The following is a 24,857-nucleotide window of genomic DNA, read 5'->3' on the forward strand; positions in this document are numbered from 1 at the left end:
TCTGTCTTGTAATAGAACTCCAAATTGATGTAGCTCCTCCACCCTCCAGAAGATGGAGGATAACCCTTCCTCCTCAAGTGCTTCTTGTAATGACTTCCTTCCAAACGGGACTGTGTGAAAAAGGGGGAAAAAGAGTAACTTTGTAGTGAAGAAACCTAACCCGACACAACCTCAACCAAGTGATCAAGGTCAATGTCAACAGCAGGAAGTCATCCCGAGAGTGCATACCCTTGATACGAAGTGATGTCAATGAGATGTCCTCTACGATCTTTCTTCTCAAAACACACAAGTCTCATCAAATGAAAAAAATATCAGACAAATCCCAATCTTGGGACATTCTAACAAAACACCTGGCCAGTATTCCTCAAAAGTATCAAGGTCGTCAATGTGGTATCCTGGCATAGAAAAAAAAAAAAAAAAAAAAGGACATTAAGTAAAAACTAAGGAAGTCTGAATAAATATGGACTTTAGTTAATAACAATACATTAATATGTGGGGCACATGGGAACTCTGTGTACTATCTTCACCATTTTCCTGAAACCATTGCAAAATGGTTTAAACATTTATTTAAAAAAAAAAATGTTGAGCTCTCAGCCCTAGAGCCATCTTCTTGGAAACCTCCACATCATGAGAGCCAAGTAGAGGAAAAAGCACAGGCTGAATTGAAAAAGAAGAAAGCAGAGGCAGAGGTCCAAGCAAAGCACTAGCTTGTGCACCCATGGAAGCCACAGGAGCAGAAATAAGGAAAGTCAGGGGCAGGGATGCCAGTAGAAATTGTTGGACTGAGTGCTTACTTTCTAGAACTTGATTCAATGGATCAGAACATCCATCACCATCTGATGGCAATGATCACTTTTTTTTCCCCTAAGTCCATGCTGGGCGTGGAGCCCAATGTGGGGCTTGACGCTGAGATCAAGACCTGAGCTGAGATCAAGAGTCAGACACTTAACCGACTAACTTAACCACTAACCAGGCCTCCTGCAAAGACCACCTTTGAGACACCCACCTTGCTCATACCAAAACAGTCCCTTATGGCCCTTAGCTCTGGACCTGTGACTTTGGGGACTAATTCCATTTTCATTTATGGCTGAATGTTAACGTGTACAATAAATCATCTCTTCTGCTGTCTTAGCTGAAGAAAAAAAAAGTTGAAAACCAGCAGTGTCATATACTTGACCTAGTACATGTCTTACCTGGTTTTGTTTGGGAGCATGAATTTGTTTTGTGCCATCTGAACTCTGCTAGTTGATCCCCTCATGGCCAATGGTAAGAGACAAAATGACCCAAGTCAGGAAATGGCCCAGCATGCAGACCACACACATCGGTCTGCCTGAAAATGCCAAGAAGAAGATAGTCAGAGGTCAACAACCTATAGCCCAGGGGCCAAATCCATCTGGCTGCCAATAAAGTTTTATTGGAACACAGCCTGCTCATTCACTTATGTATTGTCTGTGGCTTCTTTTGAGTGACACTGCAGAACTGAGTAGTTACAACAGAGATCGGAGGGCCCACAAAATATTTACTATCTGTCCGGTCCTGCATAAAGGACACAGGCTCTGTCATCATCCTTAGCAGGAAGGGTGAGGAATCCCCATCTCGGGACAAGTCGGTCTTTTAACAACACAACACACAGCTGGGCAAAGCCCAAGGTTCTTTGGGACTGAAATGGATCATTAATATTGAATGTTTACAACCTTCTTGTTCCAGATGATTCAATTTAATTTCTCCTGACTGTTGTAACAGAGCTCCCACGTGCAGAGGTCGGGGCTGTATGTCTTCATTGGCTTTCTGAGGCTTGGGAGCATATTGATTCTGCGGAATGTACATTTCTCTGGAAAAAACATCTCCTGACATGACAGGAGATCACACATTGCTTGTTTCCTGTCCCTTTCATTCCCCTCTGAACATAATAAAATCATGATTCCAGCATCACTGAGGGACCCTCGCGTCTCTTGGAAGCAGGGCTCCTTTTGCTTGCTTTCTTTTTAAATCTCTTTCAAGCCAGTGAGGCAGGGTAGAAAAATTTTACTGGCGTTGGAGCCACACAGATGTGAGTGCAAATCCTGTGGCTGTTATTTCCTGGGTTGTTTGATTTTGGGTGAGCTGCCTCATGTCTCGGAGTCTTAGGCCGTCCCACTGTAAAATGGGGATGATGGTTGCAGTACAGGGTGCTTCTGAGGATTTGGTGAAGCGATGCTCATAGAGCACCTGCTACAGGGCTTGCTGCACGGTACCATCCCTTCGCAGAGGGAGGACAGCTGTATGTGCTGGTGTAACTGTGCCCGTGTTTTACAATCAGCCATTGGAGTTGATTGGTCAGTGCCCATGCCATGACAGACGTTCAATATTTGAGAAATCACCCCTACGTAGAGACAACTTCTCCTCCTTTCAGAGTTTCAATTTCATTGGTCTACACTAGTGCAGACACCGGTTGGAGCCCTGCCCAGCTCCCCTTTACCTGGCCACCTTTCCCTAGCTGCTGTGAGTGCTGGCTGCTGCGAGCTCACAGCTGTCCCCTGTTCCAGAGAACTGCCCTCTCCAGATGGGAGCCACCTTACCCCAGAGGGGATGCCATGCTCCGGGGACTAACTGATAGAGCAGTAGAGGCTGCATGGTGGTGCAGTTTGTGCCCCAGAGCTCGCCGTGGGATCGCACCAAGGCAAGGCCGTACAGACCACATTTTCTCTCGGCTCTTTCCCCTTCTGCTTCTTGGGGCCTTCACTTCCCTTCTCTTGACAGCTCTCTCTTAAAAACCCACATCTGCCCAAGTCCATTTGCAGCTCTGCTTCTAGGAAATCTGGCTCTTACATCTTTCTGCCAGAACAATGGTCCATCCCTGGGGTCCTAGTGAGGAAGGGCTTGAGGGGTCATCTGCATGGAGCTGCTTTGGTGGAGTCTGCCGGTAGGCAGGGCCCCTGTGGGAGATGTGACTCAAGGGTTTTTGTCAAATATCTTTGTCCCTTGACACATGCAAAAAAAAAAAAAAAATCTGGGATCAGACTCCAGGATTTCCTCCACACCATACCATGGCCCTGTTGTCTGTTGTGCTGTCGGAAGGCTGTGAGTTTGGAAGGAGTGTATTTGTATGTGTGATATGTGGGTGCAACTATGTGTGTGCATGTATTTATGTGTGGGGCCCCGTGTGTGTGTGTGTGTGCACATGAAACTGAGCCTGTGAGCCCCACTTCTGGCCCTGTGCATCTGCCTGGGCTGGCCCAGCCTGTCTGCTGCTTTGCAACCCTCAGGTGATGGCCAGCTGGCAAAGAAGGAGGGAGCTGGGATGCCTTTTTCATTGGGACTCTTGACCATCCCCACCATATTGGGCCTCTTGGTCTTTTGGGCACAACTTGGCCTCTGCTGACTTTGAGGACCTGCCAGAGATGCCATCTGGTCTGGGAAATGTTCTCAGCCTGGGCACAGCCCACTGACCACTGCCTGCTGATCTGTGACTCCTCCATCCAGGGAAACAGCAAAGCCTGACCTGAGTGAGCACTGGGATGGGGCCACGTCTTGGGAGAGGCTGCTTTGTGGTCAACCAGTTTCTGGACCTGGTGCTGCCAATAAGGTGCAGAGGAGATTGTGTCAATTACTGGCCACTGGCTCCATTCTAAGACTGACTAGGAGAGAGCTAGCCTCTCTTTGGGTTTGCCCAGTCTGGACCACTTCCTCTTGGGGAATGGGTGGGGGAAGACATTAACGTTTGGAGCAGTGTTGTATTACTCAGCACTCATGTTTGCAAGGGTTAGAAACCCAGCTTGACCTAACTTAGGCAAATGTCTCCAAACTCGAAGGGAGGGTAGGATGTTGTACTTCTAGATGGAACACTTGAACCAACGACTGAGCTCCTTCTTTATTTTAGGCACAGAACTAAGAAGTTTATAGTTTTTTCTCATTTGATTCTCACACTGGTGAGGGAACTGAGTTTCAGAGTAGTAAAGTGACCTCCCAAGGTCATAGAAATCATCATAAGTGGTGCCACTGACCCCAAAGCCTCAGCTATTAGCCACCAAGCATTGTATCAGGGTATTAGTTAAGGTTGGCTAAACTGCTGTAACAAATAGACCCAAACTGAATGGCACACACCCAACAGAAGTTTCTTTCTGACTTGTGTTACAGGTCAAGATGGTCCCAGGTGAATGGAGAGGGCTTGGCCTGTGTTACAAAAAGTTGTTCAGGGGACAAGCTCACAGAGTTGTGCCATCTCCAATATGTGGCTTCTGAGATCACCTTGGAGACACAGCATGGTGGAGTACACGTGGTGGAATTTTATGGACCAGAACAGGAAGTGGCCCATTGGTTCTATTCCCTTTCCACTGTCTTGAACTCAGTTGTGTGGCCCCACCTAGATGCAAGGGTTTCTGGGAAATCTGATTAGCTGTGTACCCAAGAGAAAGGGAAGGACCATATCTGATGGGCAGCCTATAGTCTCTGCCACACAGAATAAGTATTACCACCATTTCTTGCTCTCTTCTAGTCCTTGTTCATAAGTAGTTTTTGTACTCAGAGCCATAACATATATTCTAGTTTTATTTCTTTCATTTATCATAATCCTTTTTCTGTGTGGCTCCGTTGACTTTCCTAATGACCATGGTTATGGTCTGTGTACACCAATTGTTGGACAGTTAACTTGTTCTAGGTTTTTTTCAGATAATAAAACAGTAAACACTTTTATGCAGAAAACCTTTGGCACTATTGAATTATTTTTTTTTAATTCCCAGGAGTGAGGATACCAAGTCGAATGAGTGAGCATTTTTATGGCTTTTGACACTGATCACCTTATTGCTCTCCATAGGGCTCATAGGCATCTACAATGATACCTGCAGTGCTGCCAGCACTGGGTGCGGCAGTTTTTTCTCATTTAGTTGCTGTGAAATGGTTCTTTAGTTTATTATGATTGCCTTTTCTAGGTCTCAGCCACTGGGCAGGAAGTGTTGGTGTGTGTGTATTTGGCCTAAGTCATACCTGCTGTAATTTTAGCCTTTTCTTTTACCTTTGGGAGTGACAAAACTATTTATTCAGTCAACAAAAACTTAGGGAATACCTAAGTCCAGGCCCTGGGCATGTGGTGAATCAAAAAAAAGACAAAGACCTCATCCTCATGGGACTTTATATTCTGGTGGGAAGACAGACATTGGTAAAGTAACACAGAGATAAATGAAACCATTTTAGTTAGTGAGAAGCGCCAAGAGGAAAACAGGACTGGGTGATGGGATAGAGACTGGGGCTATCCCAAAATGCGAGTGGTATTCAGAGGAGGCCTTTCTGAGAAAGTAGAATTCAAACCTGAGCCCTATGTGATGAGAAGGAGCCAGCCATCTAAAGAGCAGAGGGAAGAACATTCCAGGACAGCACATGCAGAGGCCCCAGGGTAGGAATAAGAACAGGGAGGTGGTCAAGAAATAGCAGTTGGGACAATCTGGTGGGCATGAATGAGGGAGTAGTAAGAGACAGGACCAGTGGCCTCAACAAGGATGAATCACCTATGACTTTGCAGATGAAATAGAGAATTGACACATTTTCTAATGGCCCCTGAAAACTGCTGGAGGACTGTAAGCCAGGGAGGAAAATGATCTGATTGCCATTTCAGAAGGATGGCTGTGGGCAGAAAGGACTGCAGGGCAGATATTGGAAAACTTGTCTGCAAAAGGCCAGATCAAAAATACTTTAGGCCTCATGCCCCACGTATGGTCTCTATGGCAACTACTCAGCTCTGCCATTGTGGTGGGGAATTAGCCCTAGATGGTCTATACATGAACAGATGTGTTTTTTTTTTTCCAAAATAAACATGTATTTTCAAAAACAGGTGGCTGGCCAGATTTGATCTAAGGGCCATAGTTGGCTGATCTCTGCTGTAGGGGATTAAGAACCCAGGCAGGGAGACCAGCCTGGGGGCCACTGGATTAAACCAGAGGAGACACTTGATGGCGGCTTGGACCAGAGTGATGGAGGCGGAAATGCAGAGGAGATGATATGGGATGTGTTGCGGAGGCTGAATTGACATGAACTGCTCTGCCTGGGGAACCCTTCTGTTTTTCATAGATGACTCTGGAGAAGAGTCAGGAAAGTATGGAGAGGTTTAACATTACAGCCTTTGACGGGGGCTAATCAGTTGCTTGAAATGTGGTCACTCCATCACTGAAGACCAAGTAACTAGTCTGAGTCAAGCTAAGGGGTGACAAGGATTTGACTTCAGTCACAGCCATGATGCTATGCCACCTCCCAGCTCTGGAGCGGACTCCCACCCTGTCCAACCTGTGGCTGATCCTCGGGGTTGTCTCCAGGCTGTCTGCCAGCAGGTGTGCAGCCTCAGTGTGACTTGGGGGCCACATGGCCCTAAGCCCCACTACTTTCTGGTGGTGTAACCTTGGGTAGGTCACCCTTAGCTCTGGGCCTGTTTCCTTAACTATAAACCAGAGTCAGCAGAGAGTCCTACCTCTGGTGTTGGGAGGACCAGGTCATCCCCAGCCCTAGGACTCACTCACAAATGGCAGGCAGCTCTTGATACTAAAAATTCTTCTTGTTGATGTTTCTTTCAAAGATGGCACCCCTTCAGAGCCTACTGCTCCATCTTGCCGTCTCATATTTTTAAAGGTCTTTCTGTGACTTTGGAACATCTCTGTTGTGTCTGATCCATTAGGTGTCAGTTTTTACTGTTAACTCAGTTCAGCTTTATTTCCCAGCTTGGGTTGGGGGTGGAGGAGTCTTCTTCCTTCTTGAGGGTTTGAGCGGTCCTGGAGCAGAGCCTGGTTTTTTGTTCAACACTGCATGCCCAGCCCCCAACGCATTGCCAGGCACATAGGGGCTGAAGGTAAGATCCTCAAATCTTTGAAAAATCCCCAAAGGAAGCCCTCATGAGCCCAGTAACCATTGTATTCTATCCCTCCCCAGCACCTAGTCCAGTTCCCGGCACGCAGTAGGGCCTCAGTAAATGTAGATGGAACTGTTTGAGCTACATTCACATTAACACTTAGGAGAAGCTTGTTTGCTCGGAGCTTGGGATCTTTGCTTTTTCTTTTCTGTGCCCCACAGCATTCAGGCATGGGGTGGGCTAGGGCTCCAGGGCTAACTGGGGTTGGCAGGCCAGCGATGGCTCCTGGCCCCTTGGGAGCCTGTGTGACATGTGGACTCTCAGGTCCTGCCCCAGACCTACTGAGTGATTGGAATCTCTGTGGGGTGGGGCCCAGGAAGCTTCCTGGTCATTCTCATGCACAGGAAAATTTGAGCCTTGCCTTCATTTCTCAGCGTGGGGGAAGTCACGGATCCCTGTCAGAGATAGAACCCTGCATGTGATGCTTCATTGGTCTGACCCAGGCCAGCATTTATCATGTAATAGTCTCCCTTTTGGTGAGTGGCTTTGACAAAAGGAGCCATTGCTTAAGTTGGTCGGGGACCAGGCACTTCATCTGCTGTATGTGTCCGATCCAGCAGCTTGCTCATTCTTCAAGTGCCTTCCTCCAGCGCCGAGTCCATCCATTGCCTTGGACACAGTGAAATGACTTCTCCTTAACAGGCAGTTGGCTGCTTGAATCCCATCTGGGCCTGGTGATGTTGGACTCTTCAAAGGCTGGTCCTTTGTGGAGGAGTGGTGAGCTCCCCATCATAGGAGTTGTGCAAGGAGAGGCTGGACAATCCCCGAGCAGGGATGCTATCAGGAAGAGCCTGGCATTCAACTTGAGGTCAGACTGGATGATTCTGAAAGTCCCTCTCAGTATTAATGCATAGCTCTGACTCTCTCTTTTTAGCACCAGCTTCTCCTTTCTCTTCCCCAATGCTTGTTCATCACCACCATCTATGCCCAGCCTCAGGCTGAGAAGAAATAAGGATAAACAATACCCACCATGGTAGAATGTAAAGACCATGGATTTGGGGTCATGCCCTACAGTGTTGAAGTATCCCAGGTGTCCTCTCAATAGCTGTGCGACTCGGGTGTGTGTAGCAGACACTCCTGTTGCCTTACCCACATCCCTCCAGTTTAGCCGTGTGCTGAAGTAGGCTAGCATTAGCTCCCAAGAATCAACTGGTAAATTTTCAGGAATTTTGCGAACATTTTCAGGAACATTGCAAGCCAACTGACATCACATTGGTGGCTTGAGATTGGCCATCCTGGGAGTATTTATACCACAGGAATCAGCAAACATTACAAATCCAGGCTCCTCCTCCTCCCCAATCTGGAGAACCAGTTGTTAAACACTGACCACCACACGACTGCTCTAGCCTTGCTACATCAGTAAGCGTTGGTCAACTTCCAGTTACTGGTATATCTGCCTCTCCTTGTCTGAGGGCTTTCTGCAAAGCTGTGGAATGCTACTCCATCCTCGCAGAGGGCAGGATGGCAGTATCTGGGAATTAATGTTCCTGAGAGCATCCCCCAGCCAGTGACTGACAGGTGTGTAAATACCTGGCTCCCTTGCCTCGTGGCTGAGAGGACTCTGAGATGTGTGTCTCTCACTGACATACAGTGTTTTCCAACACGATTAAGCTGCAGAGCCTACAACCAGAGGTGTCTTGAGAACAGGCTTTAGTTAGCTGCCTCTCTTCCCTGGGTCACGTCCCTGCTTCCCTATAGGTATCTTCTGCACCTCCCAAATCAACTACTTGTAGTTGAATCCTTGCCCCATGTCTGCTTCTGGGGAAGCCCCCAACTAAGAGTGCATATGATTTAACCTCTCTGGGCTTCGGTTTCCTAATTTAGACCTGGGGTATTGATGATCGACTCACAGGCAGGGGTGAAGGTTAACTCAGCACAGGGGAAGTGTGAAGCTTGAGCAGAAATTGGTCTACTTTCAAGTGCTTAGAACAGCGCCTGGGGTGTGCCCAGGAAGCATGATTGATAGTGCCTGGTACATAGGAAGCCCTCAGTAAGGGGTCTGTTAGCATCCCCTATGGCTCATCTGACTGGTTGCAGCTCCTTCACTTACACGTGACCAAACCTACCCAAAGCATGCTGAAGCAAAGCTAGATCAAAGTGGCTCATGGAATGGAAGGAGTTGCTGTATGCACCAGAGACTAGGGACTCAGTGACACCAAGATGCTTTATAAATCTGTCCATCTTTCCTCTGTTGGAGTTCACAGGTCTTCGTGACTTGGGCTTATGTTAACCTACCACAGACAGGCTCCTCTCATGGATGAGAATGAATGAGAAAAAAACCTTTGTGGCACTAAGCTGCTGACATCTGGGGATTTATCCAACACTGCCCCATAGTCACTCTATCCCGACCAATCTAGAACTTTCCCTATGTTATCTATAATTCTCTTAACTGCCGTACAAGGCGGACATTCCTAGGTCTACTTATCAGGTGGGAAAACAAGTTCAGAGAGGTTGAAGAACTGGCCCAAGATCACCCAAGCTGGCAAGTGGCAATGCCATGATTCAAACCCACTTCTGCTCAATGTCATGGAGCTTGCTTTCTTGCCCCACAAGCCCTGGTCGGGGCAGGGGGGGGGGGCGGTGTCTTAAGATGTAAATCAGGATTGAGGAAGTGGGGTTGGAAGGCAGCAGAACTAACACATAGGATGATTTGGAAGTCAATGTCAATTTAGCTCACCTCCTGCCAAACTGCAACTGTGAAACATAACAGATTACATGATGGGTCCTGTGTTCATTTGGGGTGTTTTCAGATGAGCAGTTCTGGAGTGTTTGCTAAACACTTTGGATGTGTCTTCAAAGACCTCCTTCATATTTCATGCAGGCAGACAGAGCAGGATGATCATGCATGCTAATGCCCCTTCCTGGGAGTCCGGGAGGATGGTTCTCCTTAGATCCTCATTAACGGGGCATGTACACTTCTGAAGGAATGATGGCCAGCATCTGGACTGGATGTCAGAAGGACCACAGCTGGGAGGGCCTCACTTCTCAACTAACTTTTTCCCAGTGAAGCTTCCTTGCTTGCATGCTTCCCTTGCTCTAGGGATGAAATAAATGCTAGTGTTCCCAGCACATCTCCTTTTTCATGATAATGGCTTTTACCCTTTCTCATCCCTGACACTTTGACCCCCTAGTGGGTTCCTACCTCCATCTGCCATTGACTGATCTGACACCAAAGTCCTGAAACTATAGCGCTCTGCCCCCCCGCCGCAGGTGACTGGCCCGGAGGTTGGCACATGACTCACGCTGGGGCAATCAGAACCCTTCTTGGGATTCTGACCTTGGAAATAGAGTGTCAGTCAGTCCTCTGTAGAGGAGGCTGGGAGTCATGAGGCTGGGAGTTGTAGGGAGCCTCATCTCCTGCCAACAGGACAGAAGCCCCTCCCCTCTAAGAAGAAAAAAAATGACAGTAGTAGAGCTGAAGAGTAGGTACTGTTGAAATTCACATGTTGGATTTCAATTATACCCGTACTTCTGCTTTCCTGGTTACTTTCCCTTTGATTATAGTCTAGTGGTGATGGGCGCAGCCTCTGCAGCCAGACAACGCAGGTTCAAATCCTGGCTTGCAGACTAGGTGTGTGACAGCTGTTGTTTGTCGTCTGTAAAACCGCATCAATGGGAATACCTACCTTATAGGGTGATTTGTGAGGAAGAAAAGAGATACAAGCAAAGTGCTTAGAATAGCACCTGGGAGGTAATACATGCTTCATAAATGTCTTTTCTTCTTTCCCCTCTCTCTCCTAATAATAATAGTGACAACAATAATAACAATATTGATGTTATTATTTTAACATCTCAGCTCAGGCCCGGGTCTCAGGGTGGTAAGTTCAAGCCCCATGTTGGACTCCACGCTGGGCGTGCAGCCCCACCTAAACAGAAGATTCTTCACTATCCTACCAGCGAGTTGTGCTTCTATCACCGGCAACAAAAAAGCATTGAGACACTCTCCAAAGATGAGAGTCCTTTGAAAGAATTTGCTGGGGCTGATGCTGGAGCTGATATAATGTTATTATGTCTCATCGAAGCAACAGTACTGTGTTATTTTATCTAATAATAATCTAATAACGTACTACCACTAATACTATTATATCGGTAATAACCAATGTTACATCTAATAATAACAGTAACCATTAAGGTGGTAATAGTAATAATTAATAATAGTAATGATTACTAATAAGAGTAATAATTCGGTATCCTACCTACCTAATTACAGATTCTTCCGTATGGAGCTTCTATCCCTTGCAACAACAAAAAAACCATCGAGGGCGGGCACTTGGTTGGATGAGCACTGGGTGTTATGCTATATGTTGGCAAATTGAACTCCAATAAAAAAAAAATTAAAACAAAAAAACAAACAAAACAAAACAAAACAAAACAAAACAAAACAAAACAAAACAAAACAAAACAAAACAAAACAAAAAAACATCGAGAGCCTCCGGAGAGAGGAGTCTTTCAGAAGTCGGTGGGGTTGGTACTGGTAGCAAGTCGGTCACTCATTGGCTGCGGGTTCTGACAGTCAAATACGCTCCACCAATGGCCCGAGGGCGGACGGCATCCTTTTGGGCCGGAAGTGAGCCCCGGGGCCCGGAAACAGGAAGAGGCGGGGCTTCTGCCTGAGCGGTGGGCGGAAGATGGCTTCCTGTGGGCAGGCGAAGGTGGAGCTGCGGCTGAGCCTCGCGCGCGCTTTGGACCCAAAGCTCTGGCGGTTTCCACAATGAAGTTTGGAAGTGGCCCCTGAAGGCGAGGCGAAGCAGAAGGACGAGGCAGGCCACTCCAGAGGGATAGGTGGCGGTTTTAAAAGGCGACGGAACCTACTGAGGAGGCTTGGCCTGGGCAGCTGTGGCCCAGCGCCTTCGGAGTTTGCGCAGAAGCCTGGGGGCGGGGCGTTTGGTCACGTGCTCGCCCCACGTGGTACCCGCGGCACGATGCCCTTGCCAGGCTGCATCCTCCGAAGGGCAGGAAGAGTGGGTGGAGGGCACCCCCGGGACCCGGGACGGCTGAGCAGTCTGCCGTTAGGCCCGGCCGGCTGTCTCGGCTTCTCCGTGGCCTCGAGCAACAAGCTGGAGCCAGAGGATGAGAAGCGAGCCCGCTGCAGGGCCGAGCTGGCCAGATGAAGAGAAGAGGCCGGCGGGCACTGAAGGCTGCACTCCTGGAGGCTTTGCTCCATATCCTTCCATTTTCTTTTCTTTTCTTTTTTTTTTCTCCTCTTCTTCCCTCCTGGCTGGAGGCCTCTCCTCTTGTTTTACACCTGGGGTCGCCAGGAGCCACCACGTGGGAGCAGTGCTATGTGCTTCCACCACGTGGAAGCAGTAGTATTTATAAGTTCAGTTGCATTTATAGCTCACGTGGCTGTACCGGGGAGGGGAGCGGAGCCAAAACGACGAGAAGCAGATTCCCACCTTGTTGTTTGGGCTCTGGAAGCCTGCTGCTGTCCCTAAACGTAGCTCTGCACCTGGACTGCTGAACACACGGTAAACAGTGACCCCCGCCCTCGGCTGAACTGATTCTAATTGCGTTTCTCTTTGTGATGCAAAGAGAAGAGACCCTGGTCTATACTACCTCCAGAAGAAGCAGGCAAGAGCCAGCTGGATTTAAGGATCTGGGGCAATCCATTCGAAGCTTAAAAGGAAAAGAAAACCGCAGGGCTGCAGACTCTGAGCACACCTCCTGGACAGCCCCCACCTGAACCGAGGAAGAGTGTGGGCGGCCAAGCTGCAGTCAGCAGTCTGCATACAGAGCAGGACTGGCCCAGGTGGGGAAGGAGGGACCGCAGACTGACAGTCAGGAATGGCAGTGGCATAAATCAAGGCTTGAGGATGGGTAGCTGTGTTTCCTTGGAGGAGGAAAGCGCAGTGCTTGATGGATGAGAAGGGCTCCGCTTGAGTCTGAGGAACCCTGATCATTCTGCAGTGCTTCGTTTTACGTGGTGAGGTTCTTGTTGAAAGGATGGTAGAAGGGAGAAGTTAAGAAGATGAAGTTTTATTTTCCGGTTTCTGTATATGCAAGAGTTTCATTTGTTGAGCCCCTACAGTGTACTAGACACTCTCTTTCGTATGGATATTTTACTCCTTCTAACCAGGGCTGCCTTGCACAGCTGTCCATATTGGGTACTGCACAACTCCAGGGGGAACCATCTGCAGCACAGTCTGTGACTAGCACCCCTTGGAATTGTGCAGTGTACAACCTCTGCTGCAATATGGGCTAGTCCCATTTCCAATGGACTGTAAGTTAGGTGATGTTATATCCCCTACCCCTTTTTAAATTTTTTTTAATAGATGAAGGAATAGACACAGAGAGGGTAGGCAACTTGCCCAAGATAGCATAGCTAGTTGATGAGAGAATTCTAACTCAAACCCAGGTCAAGTTAATTCACTTTTGTTTTTATCCTTTAGCTGTTTGTTGGTTAAAGTATTCTCTAGGATAAGTTCAGTTGCATTTATATCTCAGACTTGGAATGTGGATGAGTGGTCTCATATTATTGGTCTTGTCTCTCCCAACTCTTAGCACAGTACCGGTATCCATTGGGCATTTGGCAGCAGCTTGTTGAATTGAATTGGCAGTGGACAGAGTGGCTGCGCTCCATGAAGAAAACCTCATCCAGGAGGCTGGACAGAGGGAAAAGGATTTGGAGAGGAATGGGTGTTTTCTGGCTCCTGGTAGAAATAAATCCATCAATATGCTTTGAACTTGTTGATAAAAAGGCTGGTTTCTGCAGACATCACCAAACCTTGAGAACTTCCTGGGAGCCAGCCAGCGTCTTGATGGAGCACACAGCCAGGCCTGTCTGGCTACTTGGTGGAGACTTGTTTATCACATTGGTGTATCCTCCACTGTCCCTAAAGTGCAGTAGGAACCCAACAATGTGTGTGGAATGGGATTGAAAATAGAATTGTATATTTGTGGGGAAATGTTTCCCTGAGACGCTTATCTGGGGGAAGATAGGGTCTGGGGACTGCAGATTCACCCGAAGGTAGAAAAACCCATTTGTAAGACACTAGAGAGATTTGCTGTTCCTTTCTGAAATTGGGCTTTCTGTGTTTGACCACTGTTTTAAGTATATTTGAATTAAAAGCAAACATTTACATGTTAGAAGAGTTTACATTAAAAATCCCGATTTTGAGCTCCTCTTAAACATCAGACTGTGGAAAAAAAAGTCAGACTGTGGACCTGCATTCGTGTAGGGCAGTAATCAGCTGGAGGTGAGAAGCAGCTGCCCCCTTTAGCTAGAACATGGGCTGTTTGGTTGGCCACTACTCCTTATGGTGTTATGCCCAGACTGCTCCCTTCATTTCTGCTAGTGACTAACCCTTACAGACTTTTGAGTTTGGGAATCAGAGTGTAGACTGGAAGATCAGCTGTTTTTGGTTTTCACTATAGCTTGATTTTTTATTACCTATAGAGGGAGTCACAAAGATTGAATAGTTTCTGATTCCTTTTTGGAGACGGAGCCCAAGTAGAGGTTACACCACATGAGGCCACGTGGCAGGGCAGTGAATCAGGTGTCTTTTTCCTTGTAGACCACAAGAACAGCTTCTGCTGTTTTTGACTTGGCCTTCGGGGAACTCAGAGCCACATTTTCAGACCTAGTAACTGGCCTGCCGACCTATAAATCTTTTTTCTACCTTCCGTCCCCTACTTTTCCTGTCTTTAGACCCCTTATTTTAAATTCTTTTTCTCCAAGTCCAGATTTAAAATTCATATTTAGTAATTTTGTCATATATCTTCTTGGAGTCTACTGTGAGTTCTGTGTGGGTAGTGAATGAATAAATAAAATGTAATGAATTTTAAAATTCCAGGAAGGGCCTGAGTCACATGCCAAGCTTCACACTGGATGATTGTCATAGACTCAGGATGGGGCTCCCTCCTAACCAATTGCCAATTTTTTCTTTCTTTCTTTTTTCTTTTTCTCTAGCCTTTGCCAACAATACATTTTGCTCTCCTGGCATCGAAGTGGCCCGGGCTGATAGCTTCAGCCTTGAATGGCTCTGAGGAGTTATTCCGGGGCTGGGGAGTGGGGGAGGTATCGGCCAACTCCATCGTCAGGCTGTACGGGTGGAGGTGGATTGGAGACAACTTTACTACCTGCCTGGCATCTGGGGCTTGGTTGGAGAAAGAATTCTAAGCCCTCCTGACTTCAATTCTTTCTTCTGCAGTGGCACCAATATGGGCCTTCCTGCAGAGATCTAGAGAGAACATTTCCAGCCAGGAGTTTCTGGCTTGTTTGATTTTGAGCTGTTCCCTCATATCCCCGTTTCTATCTCATCTCCCCCTGGTCTATAGACACTTTTTAAAGAAACAGTTGCAAGGCAAAATCAAATCCAGAAATTCAAAGCAGAGGGGCCATTTTAATTTATTTGGGCCATTCCAAGGTAGGGAAGTAAGCTCACATCTTTTGAGCTCTTACTCTGTACCAGCCATCGTGCTATGTGCTTAGCTTGAGTGCCTGCTGCTCTTTCATTTCAGAATAAGTTAGAAATGGCTTAGCAGACGTGGCATGCCATGATCCTGGCGGCATCTCCCTTGCTTCCTCCAGCCGAACTGGCCTCACTTCAACAACCCGCCGCCCCAGGACAAGTCCAGTCGTCCCTAGCCTTTCTACGTTTGCACATACTGGTGCTCTCTATACCAGGAAGGCTTATCCCTCCTGCTCTTTGCTTGGCTGCCTCCTTCATACCCTGGATCTTGGCTGACATATCCTTTGAGGCCTTCTCTGATGCTCAAGTAGATGAGTATCTCACAGAAACCTTCTTCCTTCACAGAACTCTTCAACCACTTTAAATTTTTTTATATGTGATTTTTTTTTTTTTTTACAAATCTGTTCCTTTTGTTCTGCCATAAGTCTGTTTTTTTCCATTATATTATCTGCTTTATGGAGGCAGAATCATGTGTGTCTTATGTCTTGCTATATGCCTATGTGCCTAACACATAGGTGCTCATTAAAAATTTGCTGAATGAAGGGACATTCAGTTCAGTCCCATAATTTGAGTGTTATCATTGTTGTAATTATTATTAACAGCTACTATTTACCAGGCACTGACTATGTGCCAGGCACCATGCTGATGTTTTATGTTTAACATCTCGTCCAATTCCCCCAGTGATCCCAGGAGGGTGGGTCACGTTATCCCCATTCTTCAGAAGAGGCTCAGGACTTTCTTTTCAAAGCCACCCAACTAGTTAGTATTGAGCTGGGATCTGGATTCAGGTTTTTCAGTGCCAAAGCTGGGATCTCTTCACTCGTCTGCTGTGTTTCTTTGCAGAGGAGGAGGAGTCCTCTACTGCCAGGACTTGTTTGATGTTCACTGAGGCATGTGAAGGGATGGAGGGATGGGCTTGCCCCAGGTGGGAACACCGTTTACGCATCAGCCAGGCAGAAAGGCGGAGGGAGAGGTAGGAGAAAGGATCTTGCTCCATATAGCCGGGCTAGCAGGATGAATTGGCCGAGGGCTGGGCTCTGGTTGGTTTCACATCAGCTCTCTTAGCTCAGGCTACTGTGACACAATACCGTAGACTGAGTAGACATTTATTGTTCACAGCTCTAGAGGCTGGAAGCCCAAGATCAGGGTAGCAGCATGGTCAGGTGCTAGTGAGAACTCTGTTTCTGGCTTGCAAATGGCTGCCTTCTTGCTGTGTCCTCACATGGTGGAGCGAAAGAGGGGGAGGGAGGGATCTCTTCCTTTTCTGACAAGGACACAGTCCTATTTGATTAGGGCCTCACCTTTATGACCTCATTAACCTTAATTACCTCCTAAATTCTTTTTCCAGATAGAGTTACACGGGGATTAGGGCTTCAGCATATGAATTTTGGGAGAACATAATTCAGTCCCTAGCAAGACCACAGGGGGCTTTTGGGAGCATGGGCTTTGGAGCCAAACATAGCCTCAAACCCTACCTGGCCATTTCCTAGTGTTGGACTCTAATTTTTCCATTTCCCTGGCTGTGATTTGGGGATATCACGATCTGTCCTGCGTGCCTCATAGAATGCTAAGGAGTAAGTGGTATAACATATATGAAAATGCACTTCTTTGTATTACCTATTGTCATTATCATTGCTCTTGAGCAAGCCAAGTGTAATTTCTTTCTCTTTTCTGCCCACCCTTGAGTTGTTTGGAAGTTATTTTTAAAAATCTTTGAAATGTCCTTTTCTGTATTTGGCGAAAGCAAAATGGAAATTGATAGCATTGTCACCGCGGGAGCCCCCCTCCCTCCGGCTGCCTGCCTAGGGGAACAACTTGGGGAAGACGTGGAGGTTTCTGTTGAGGCAGCTGGTTTGTTACTGCGGGTGTGTTTTCTGCAAGACCTGACCAGCTCTTGTCTAAAGCAGTTTCTCCTTTTCTTGTTCCTCCTCTGTGTCACATCTGGATTCAGAAATCCAGGCAGCAGAAGTTCAGAACCCACTCTGGCCATGTCCATCTGCAAAACCCTCCAATATTCTTTCCACCCCAGGGCATTTGCATGCGCTCTTCTCGCTGCCTAGAACTCTACCACCTTCTGTCATGGTTATCCCCTTCATTGACATCTCTGTCCAAGTGTTACCTTCTTAGAGGTCCCTTCCCTGACCCCCAGTTGAAAATAATTCCCCTCTGCTGTTGAGTCATGGGCATAACCTCAGTTAGGGTTACTGGAGAAAAACAGGATACCCAGGTAAGTTTGAATTTTGGGTAAACACCAAAAATTTTCTAGTATTGCATGGGATTCTTATTGATTGTGTATCTGAATTTCAAATTTAACTGGATGTCCTGTATTTGCCTATTGTGGCAGCCCTGCCTTCAAAGACACGTGTTAAGTGAATGAATGGGAAGCTCTTGGCCCAGAGCCTGGCACCCAGCAGGCTCGAGGTAAATTGTAGCTGCCATCTTCATCCTCCTCTTCCTCCTCCTAATTGCTTCTTGGAACTACAGTCTCCTTGGTCCCTTCCCTCTTTGGAGACAGGCAAGAAAATGTTTCCTACCAGAGGGCCATCACCTGGCTCCTTAGAATAGTATAAAATATTCTCTGCCGCAGCTTTGGAATCCGATTGCAGTGCCTGTTTGGCAGGGAAACGCAGTGAGTTATCACAGAGCGTTCCCTCCAGCGCTGGGTCATGCAAATATTTATTGCAAGCGTTAAATAATAAATGGAACAGCCTGCCCAATGGTAAATCTGTCATGTTTGGTTTCAGCCAGAAGTTGTGACGGCTCTGGAATTGCTGCCCGATCCATTGCCTCCGCCTGCCCTCCAGAGGGGCAAGGCAAACATCCGAGTTCTCCAGGGCTGAATCGGCAGGGCTGATGAGACAGCTGGATGCCAGAGGGGGCGGCGGGGGATGCTCAGCCAGGCATGCAAGCTGGCAGGTAAGGCCGGGCTGTGGCCCAGGAACCAAAGCCGACGAGATGCCAGGCAGGCCCAGACCCTGGCCATCATGCTGCTGCCATGGTTCTCAGGGGGCACCGTCTCATTGTCCACATCTTGAGTGATCTTGCAGTATCTCCCTTGATGCTCATGTCAGCTTTACTCTGCCTGACTGGCAAGCTTTTGAAAAGAGTTAACTTCCCACCCACTTTTCTAGAATGAGCCAGTGAGTAAGGAGAGGAATGAGACCTTGTGTCAGATGCTTAGATGCAAGAGCCCCTGTGTGCACTGAGGGCTCTCAAACTTACCCTCTCCTCTGTCTCTGGTGTTACAATATCGAACTTAAACACGTGGGTTCTTGAGCCAGACAGATCTGAGTTGGAATCCTGTCTCTGCACTTATAAGTTTTACAACCTTGGGCAAGCCACATCACCTCCTGGAGCCTCTGTTTCTTCAGCCATAAGATTGGGGAAATGATGGTGCTCATTTCCTAGAGTTGTTTTGAGGATTCAGTGAGATTATGTAGGTGAAAAACTTAGTCCTGTGCCTGGGACCTGGTGATGTTTGCCAAATGTTAGCTCTAGTGGTGAATAAGGGACCAGAGAAAAGACCTTGCCCAGACCCACAGTCAGGGCTGCTTCAGTCAACTAGGCATGTGTAAATCCCTTCTTGGTGTATGGGGTGAATGGGCACACAGTTACACAGTGGTGGAATTCAGGCTCTGCCCTGGGGTTTTATGGCTCTAAAACAGTGCTCTTCTTCTTATCCTGGGTCTGCCCTATCCACTGGCCCATATGCTGACCCCAGCCCTTGTGTCCTGGGATTGGTGGTGTCCTTGCAATGGGGGGGAGTGGAGTTAGAGCCCTGAGTGAGGCTGCACAGAGTGGAAATATCACGTAGGACAGTTTGGCTTCCACCTACTACAAACCCAGCTTGAAGAGGCTTACACAATGGCAATTATAGTTTCACAGAAGGTGATCCTGTAGTTTGTGAACCTAGTGGTACACAACATTAGTTATGTAATGGTGGATCCACTCTCTTTCTACCATTTCCCATTTTTTCTACCATCTGTAACAGGTTGCTCTTATCTTCACAGTCTCAAGATGGTATAGAAAGGGGAGAAGAGGGTGCCACTCTTTCACTTGCCCCTTTTTTCTTTTTAAATTTATTTATTTATTCATTAGAGATAGAGAGAGAGGCGGAGACGCAGGCTCCATGCAAGGAGCCTGACGTGGGACTTGATTCTGGGACTCCAGGGTCATGCCCTGGGCTGAAGGCAGGTACTAAACCACTGAGCCATTCAGGGACCCCCACTTCCCTGGTTTCTGATCACTGCCCCACAAGCTCCCTGTGACCTCCTCCTTGAGTCTTATTGGTCAGAACTGCATCACATGTCCTTTTCTCAGCCAATCACTGGTAGGGACAGTGGAATTTATCATGACTGGCTTAGACCAACAGTTCTCAAAGTGTTATAGTGTGGTCCCCAACTATATGGGGACCACCACCAACATCATCAGCTTTACCTGGGAGCTGGTTAGAAATGCACATTCTCTGCCACTGCTCCACCCCCCCCCGCCCCCCCTCCCCCAGGAAACTCTGAGCTGAGGCCCACAATCTGTATTTGAAAAAGTCCTCCAGGTAATTCTGATGGACACAGAGTTTTAAAAACTCTGGCTTGAACCGGAGATCTTTTCCTGTGAAGAACCAGATAGTAAATATTTTAGCCTTGCAGCCACAGCTTGTAGTAACTACTCAGCTCTGCTGTTGTAATTCAAAAGCAGCCATATATAGTACATAAGTGAACAAGCCTATTTATGGACACTGAGACTTGAATTTAATATATATATATATATATGTATATATATAAAATACATATATATAGGACTTTTAAATTTAACTTTTAAATTTTAGGAAATATTATACTTTTGATCTTTTCCAACTGCTCAAAAATGTACAAGTCATTTTCAGCTCCTGGACCACAGAAAAGCAGATGGCTGTCCAGGTTTAGCCTACAGGCCATGACTAAAACTGATTGAGATTCAACTCCTGAAACTGGGGAGGGCCTTCCTTCTTTTGAATTACAGAGAGCCCGTTTCTTAAGGAAGTTGGAATTTGATTTATATGGAAGAAGGGGCATGTAGTTCTTGTGTGTTCCCTTGCAGTGTTTGCCATAGTAGGGCTCCCAGTATTGGTCAGCAGAACCATTCCTGGCAAGAGCCAACTTAATATCTTGCTTTTAAAGTCTTGACTTAGTTTTATTTCTTAGGCAGATTTTTCACATGTTTACTGAAGACAGTCTTTCCTGTCCTTGAAAGCCTAGACATAATCCATTTTTGTATCTGAAACTGCATCTCCTCTTCCCAGGCGGCATCAGAGCCTGGAAAGGTAGCAGTACATGTGTTCGGGACACTGTTTCAAGCTTCTCACACGTTCTTTGTGATCCTCTGAGATGGAAATCTGACTGTACTTTTGTAGGTGGGCCACTGAGCAAGCAGGTATCAAGGAGGTTAGATGTCCAGCATCTAGAGCTGCATGACACTTCCCCTTTTCTGCTACTTTATGCCAGTTCTTTGGGCTGCTCTTTGGGGGGGTTACTGACCTCCCCCTTTCCTTTAGGAAAAGATAGTGAACATGGCAGCAATAATCATAAATTGCCAACATGTGATTAAATGCCATCTTCCAGATGCCATCCTAAGCCGTTCATATACATTACCTCCTTGAATGTAGATCTGCATTACAGGTAAAGAAACCAAGGCACCTAGAGGTGAAGTAAGCCACGGTCACCACCAGTGAGTGGGTGGCTACCCATGGGCCCCAGAGCCCAAGCCTGATTAATTAGTAGGAGGAGGCCTGTTATTAAATTAGAAGGGAAATAAGTAAATCAGAGAAAGACTGAAATCTTATGATTTCATCCATATGTAAAATTTAGGAAACAAAACAGAGGAGCATAGGGGAGGGGAAGGGAACATAAGATAAGATGAAATCAGAGGGAGACAAACCATCAGGGACTCATAATCATAGGAAACAAACTGAGGGTTGCTGGAGGGGTAGGGTGGGGAGATGGAGTAACTGGGTGATGGGTATTAAGGAGGGCATGATGAGCAGTGGGTATTATATAAGACTGATGAATCACTGACCTCTACCTCTGAAACAAATACTCTATATGTTAATTGAATTTAAACAAAATTAAATTTGCAATAATGAATATGGAGACCACTTTAACTCTGCCATTATCCACCCCCCTACCCCCTGCTCTGGGTCTTTTGGACTTGGACATAATGGTTTAATTTTGCTTTTTTTGCTTTTTGCCTGACTACTTGATATCTTGTACCTCTTTTAAAGAAATATACCTTTAAATTTTTGAATCAGCTCTACAGAGCCCTGTCTATATTAAGACGATAGACGGGAAAGGGGAACACTGTGTTGTTTTCCTCTCTGGGTCACAGAATAGAGAATTGAAGTTTCTGGGATTTGGCACATGCCATGGACTGAATTGTGTCCCCTCGAAGCCCTGACCCCTAGCATAAAGGTATTTGGAGGTGAAACCTTTGGGAAATAATTAGATTTAGATGAGGCCATGAGGGGATTAGTGCCCTTATAATAGTAAGAGAGACCAGAACCCTCTCTTTCTCTACCATGTGAGGGTACAGTGAGAAGATGGCCATCTGTAAGCCAGGAAGAGAGCTCTCCACAGAAGCTGGCCATGCTGGTGCCCTGATCTTGGACTTCCAGCCTTCAGAGCTGCGAGGAAGCAGACCTCTGTTGTTTGAGCCAGTCTGTGGTATTTTTATTGTAGCAGCCCAAGATGAGTAAGAGCATGGGAGTCTGGCCCTGCTGGAAATGTCACCTCTCAGAAAAAAGGGTGAAAGGTGACAAGGTCAAAGCTGCCCAGTTCTGTGCCCTCCACCCCTCATCACCGCCAGCTTCTCCAGATAAGGGGTGCACCTGATGTGGAGATGAGAAAGATTGGAATTCATGAGAGGAGCCTTGGGAAGTTAGAGCAAACAGAGCATCATAGGTAATGGCTGTCTCCCTAGAACTTTCTGTACTTGAGGCACGAGGCTACAGGTTCCAGGAAACTATGGTTTAAGGCACAATGTTGTTTTTCTTCTATCACAAGATGTCTGGAAATGGGGTGCTTGGGGTTGTTTCTGTGGCTCTGGTTAGCATCCCTGAGACTCCTGGCCTTCCTCTTGAGGCCTTAAGATGGCTGCTGTGGTGCTCACCTCATGTCTTCATCCAGTGAGGTCAACGGGCAGGATAGGGAGGTGATTGAGTGAGTGGAGGCAAGGAGAAGCAATCAGATTGCTGCATTAACAAATTACTCCAAAATCCAGCTGTTCTTAAAAGAACAGACATTCAATATCTGTGGCAATCAGGACTCAGAAGCAGTTTAGCCAGGTGGTTCTTGTTCTGGGTGTCTTGTGAGGGTTCAGTCAAGTTGTTGGCCAGGGCCGCAGTCTTCAGAAGGCTTGACTGGGGCGGGAGGATATGCTCCAAGACGCCTCACACACATGGCTGGCAAGTTGGTGCTAGCTGTCCGCTGCAGACCTCTCTCCTCTGTATGTGGGCCTCTCCACAGAGCATGTGAGCGCTGGCTCCTCACAGTGTGGCAGCCATGTACCCCAGAGTGAGCGATCGAGAGAGCACAAGGAGGAAGCTGCAATGGCTCTCATGGTCTAATCTTGGAAGTCACACATTGTCACCTCTGCCATGTTGTGTTCATTGCAAGTGAGCCACTAAACATAGCCCACACTCAGGAAGAGGGGAGTTAGATACCATCTTTTGAAGGGAGGTGCATTGGAGAACTTGTGTACATATTTTAAAATCACAGCACTCCTTATCAACCCATCTCTTACCAGAAGGGGAAGATCTTTCCCAGGGGCCCCCCTCCCTCAGATGCCCCTTCTGTCTTAGCAGCTAGCTCTGGATTCCATTCCCACCCACAAGGGACTAATCCACCATTCCTGAGAGAAGACTCTCTGAACTGAACTGGGTGGAGTTCTTTTAATTAACAAGAAGAATTAGGGTGGACAAGATGGCTTTTGGGTGCCTATTGACAACATCTGCTGCGTATTTTTACATTTTTATCTCTAACAACCTTGTAAAAGTTTGCTGACTACCCATAATTTGCAAATAAAGAAACTGTGTTTCCCAGAAGTAAGTAATCCCTCTTAGGTCACACAGCAAATAAGGCGGGAGAACCCAGGTCCATATAGCTCCAAAGCTTTCAGTCTTTTGTCTATACTATCAAAACAGTGATTCTTAACTGTGGGGAGGCAGTGGGGACTATGACCCACAGGGGGCTTTTGGCAATGTTTAGGGACATTTTTGGTTGTCACCACTGGGGGTGCTATTGGTATTTAGTGAGTAGAGGCCAGAGATGCCAGTCACTATCCTATAGTGCGCAGGAACCCCCACAAAGGATGATCTGACCTAAAATGTGATTAGTGCTAAGTTTGAGAACCCCCGTATTAGAACAAGTTCTTTGAGGGCAAGGATCGTGCTTTCTTTGTCACTTCTTTTTTTTTTTTAAGATTTTATTTTTTTATTTATTCATGAGACACACACACACAGGGAGAGAGAGAGAGAGAGAGAGAGAGAGACACACAGGCAGAGGGAGAAGCAGGCTCCATGCAGGGAGCCTGACATGGGACTCAATCCCAGGTCTCCAGGATCAGGCCCTGGGCTGAAGGTGCCACTAAACCACTGAGCTACCCAGGCTGCCCTCTTTGTCACTTCTGAGTCCTCTCTGCTCAGCCTGATCCTGGCACATTATAAGTGCTTAATAAATACTAAGTAAGTGAACAAATGTGCTACACTGAATTCCAGATTCAAAGAATCATAGACTTGCAGAGCTGCAAGATTGTGAGGTGTTGGGAGGAACACTCCGACTCCCAATGGACTCATCTAAGCCCTCAGCTTCTCCTGCTTGTAAGGGGCCTGGTGGAAACACGGTCCTGCATTTGAATGTGGTCCAACATAGCCTGTGCCCCTCCATGTGTGACAGGGGCTGGCTCTTGGATGGGTTAGTCACCTGTTCATCTCTGAGATCATGGAAATAGAGGGAATAGGCAAAGACACACTTCTCTGAAACTATGCATTTCTATATGGACTAACCACCAGGGAGGAAATGCAATAATTTCTCACCACCCTTCATTCCTAGCTCTGTTCTTTGTAGGCAGTTGCTGGTGCTCCCAGGCAAAGATAATGAAAGTTCTTTCTTGTATCAAACTCCTTTCCCCAGGAGACAGAGCCCCAGCATCAGCCAAAGCAGAAGGCTGTGCTCTGGGACCCTGGCTTGGAGGCCCGGAATGGCCATGCAGGGGCTTCCTTGGGAAAAGGCTGGACTTGCAGTGATTACTAATTATCTTACAATTGATATTTCAGTGCCCGCTGGCTTCTTCATCAGATGTCTCTGTATCATGTCAGGTTATGAGAAAAGCAGTAGTCTGTAATGGCTAGGCAAGCCCATTTTCTTTCTTTTTTTTTTTTTTCTAAAAGGTCAGTTTTTATAGCAAGGAAAGAGCTCTGAATTTACTCTGAATGTGTCCCTGGGTTTGTGCCACAAGCAGAAACCTCATCATATCTTCACAGACACTGAGTTACTATCTCCATTTTGCAGTTGAGGAAGTGGAGGCTCAGAGAGGTTGAGGGGCTCACT

The 24,857-nt window shown here is 47.0% G+C and overlaps 2 long non-coding RNA genes across 5 annotated transcripts in view; one reads left to right on the forward strand and one right to left on the reverse strand.

The window, feature by feature from the left end:
- On the reverse strand, window positions 1-11,710 carry LOC144319047 (uncharacterized). Of its 2 annotated transcripts, none has more exons than XR_013384962.1 (4): window positions 11,069-11,710; window positions 1,194-1,330; window positions 229-395; window positions 1-110 (listed from the first exon to the last, which is right to left on the reverse strand). It is a non-coding gene; the product is annotated as an uncharacterized LOC144319047 (long non-coding RNA). The 2 variants fall into 2 exon arrangements; XR_013384963.1 differs by lacking the exon at window positions 11,069-11,710 and adding an exon at window positions 4,084-4,256.
- LOC144319046 (uncharacterized) overlaps window positions 11,469-24,857 on the forward strand; it is a 19,342-nt gene continuing 5,953 nt past the window's right edge. The window contains exons 1-3 of one of the 3 annotated variants that reach the window (XR_013384961.1): window positions 11,469-12,791; window positions 13,370-13,727; window positions 18,024-18,195. This is a non-coding gene — a long non-coding RNA (uncharacterized LOC144319046). The remainder of the gene's footprint in view (window positions 12,792-13,369; window positions 13,728-18,023; window positions 18,196-24,857) is intronic. The other 2 variants (XR_013384960.1, XR_013384959.1) reach the window with 2 other exon arrangements.

Source organism: Canis aureus, chromosome 8 (genome assembly GCF_053574225.1).
Source record: "Canis aureus isolate CA01 chromosome 8, VMU_Caureus_v.1.0, whole genome shotgun sequence".
NCBI classification, from domain to species: Eukaryota; Metazoa; Chordata; class Mammalia; order Carnivora; family Canidae; genus Canis; species Canis aureus.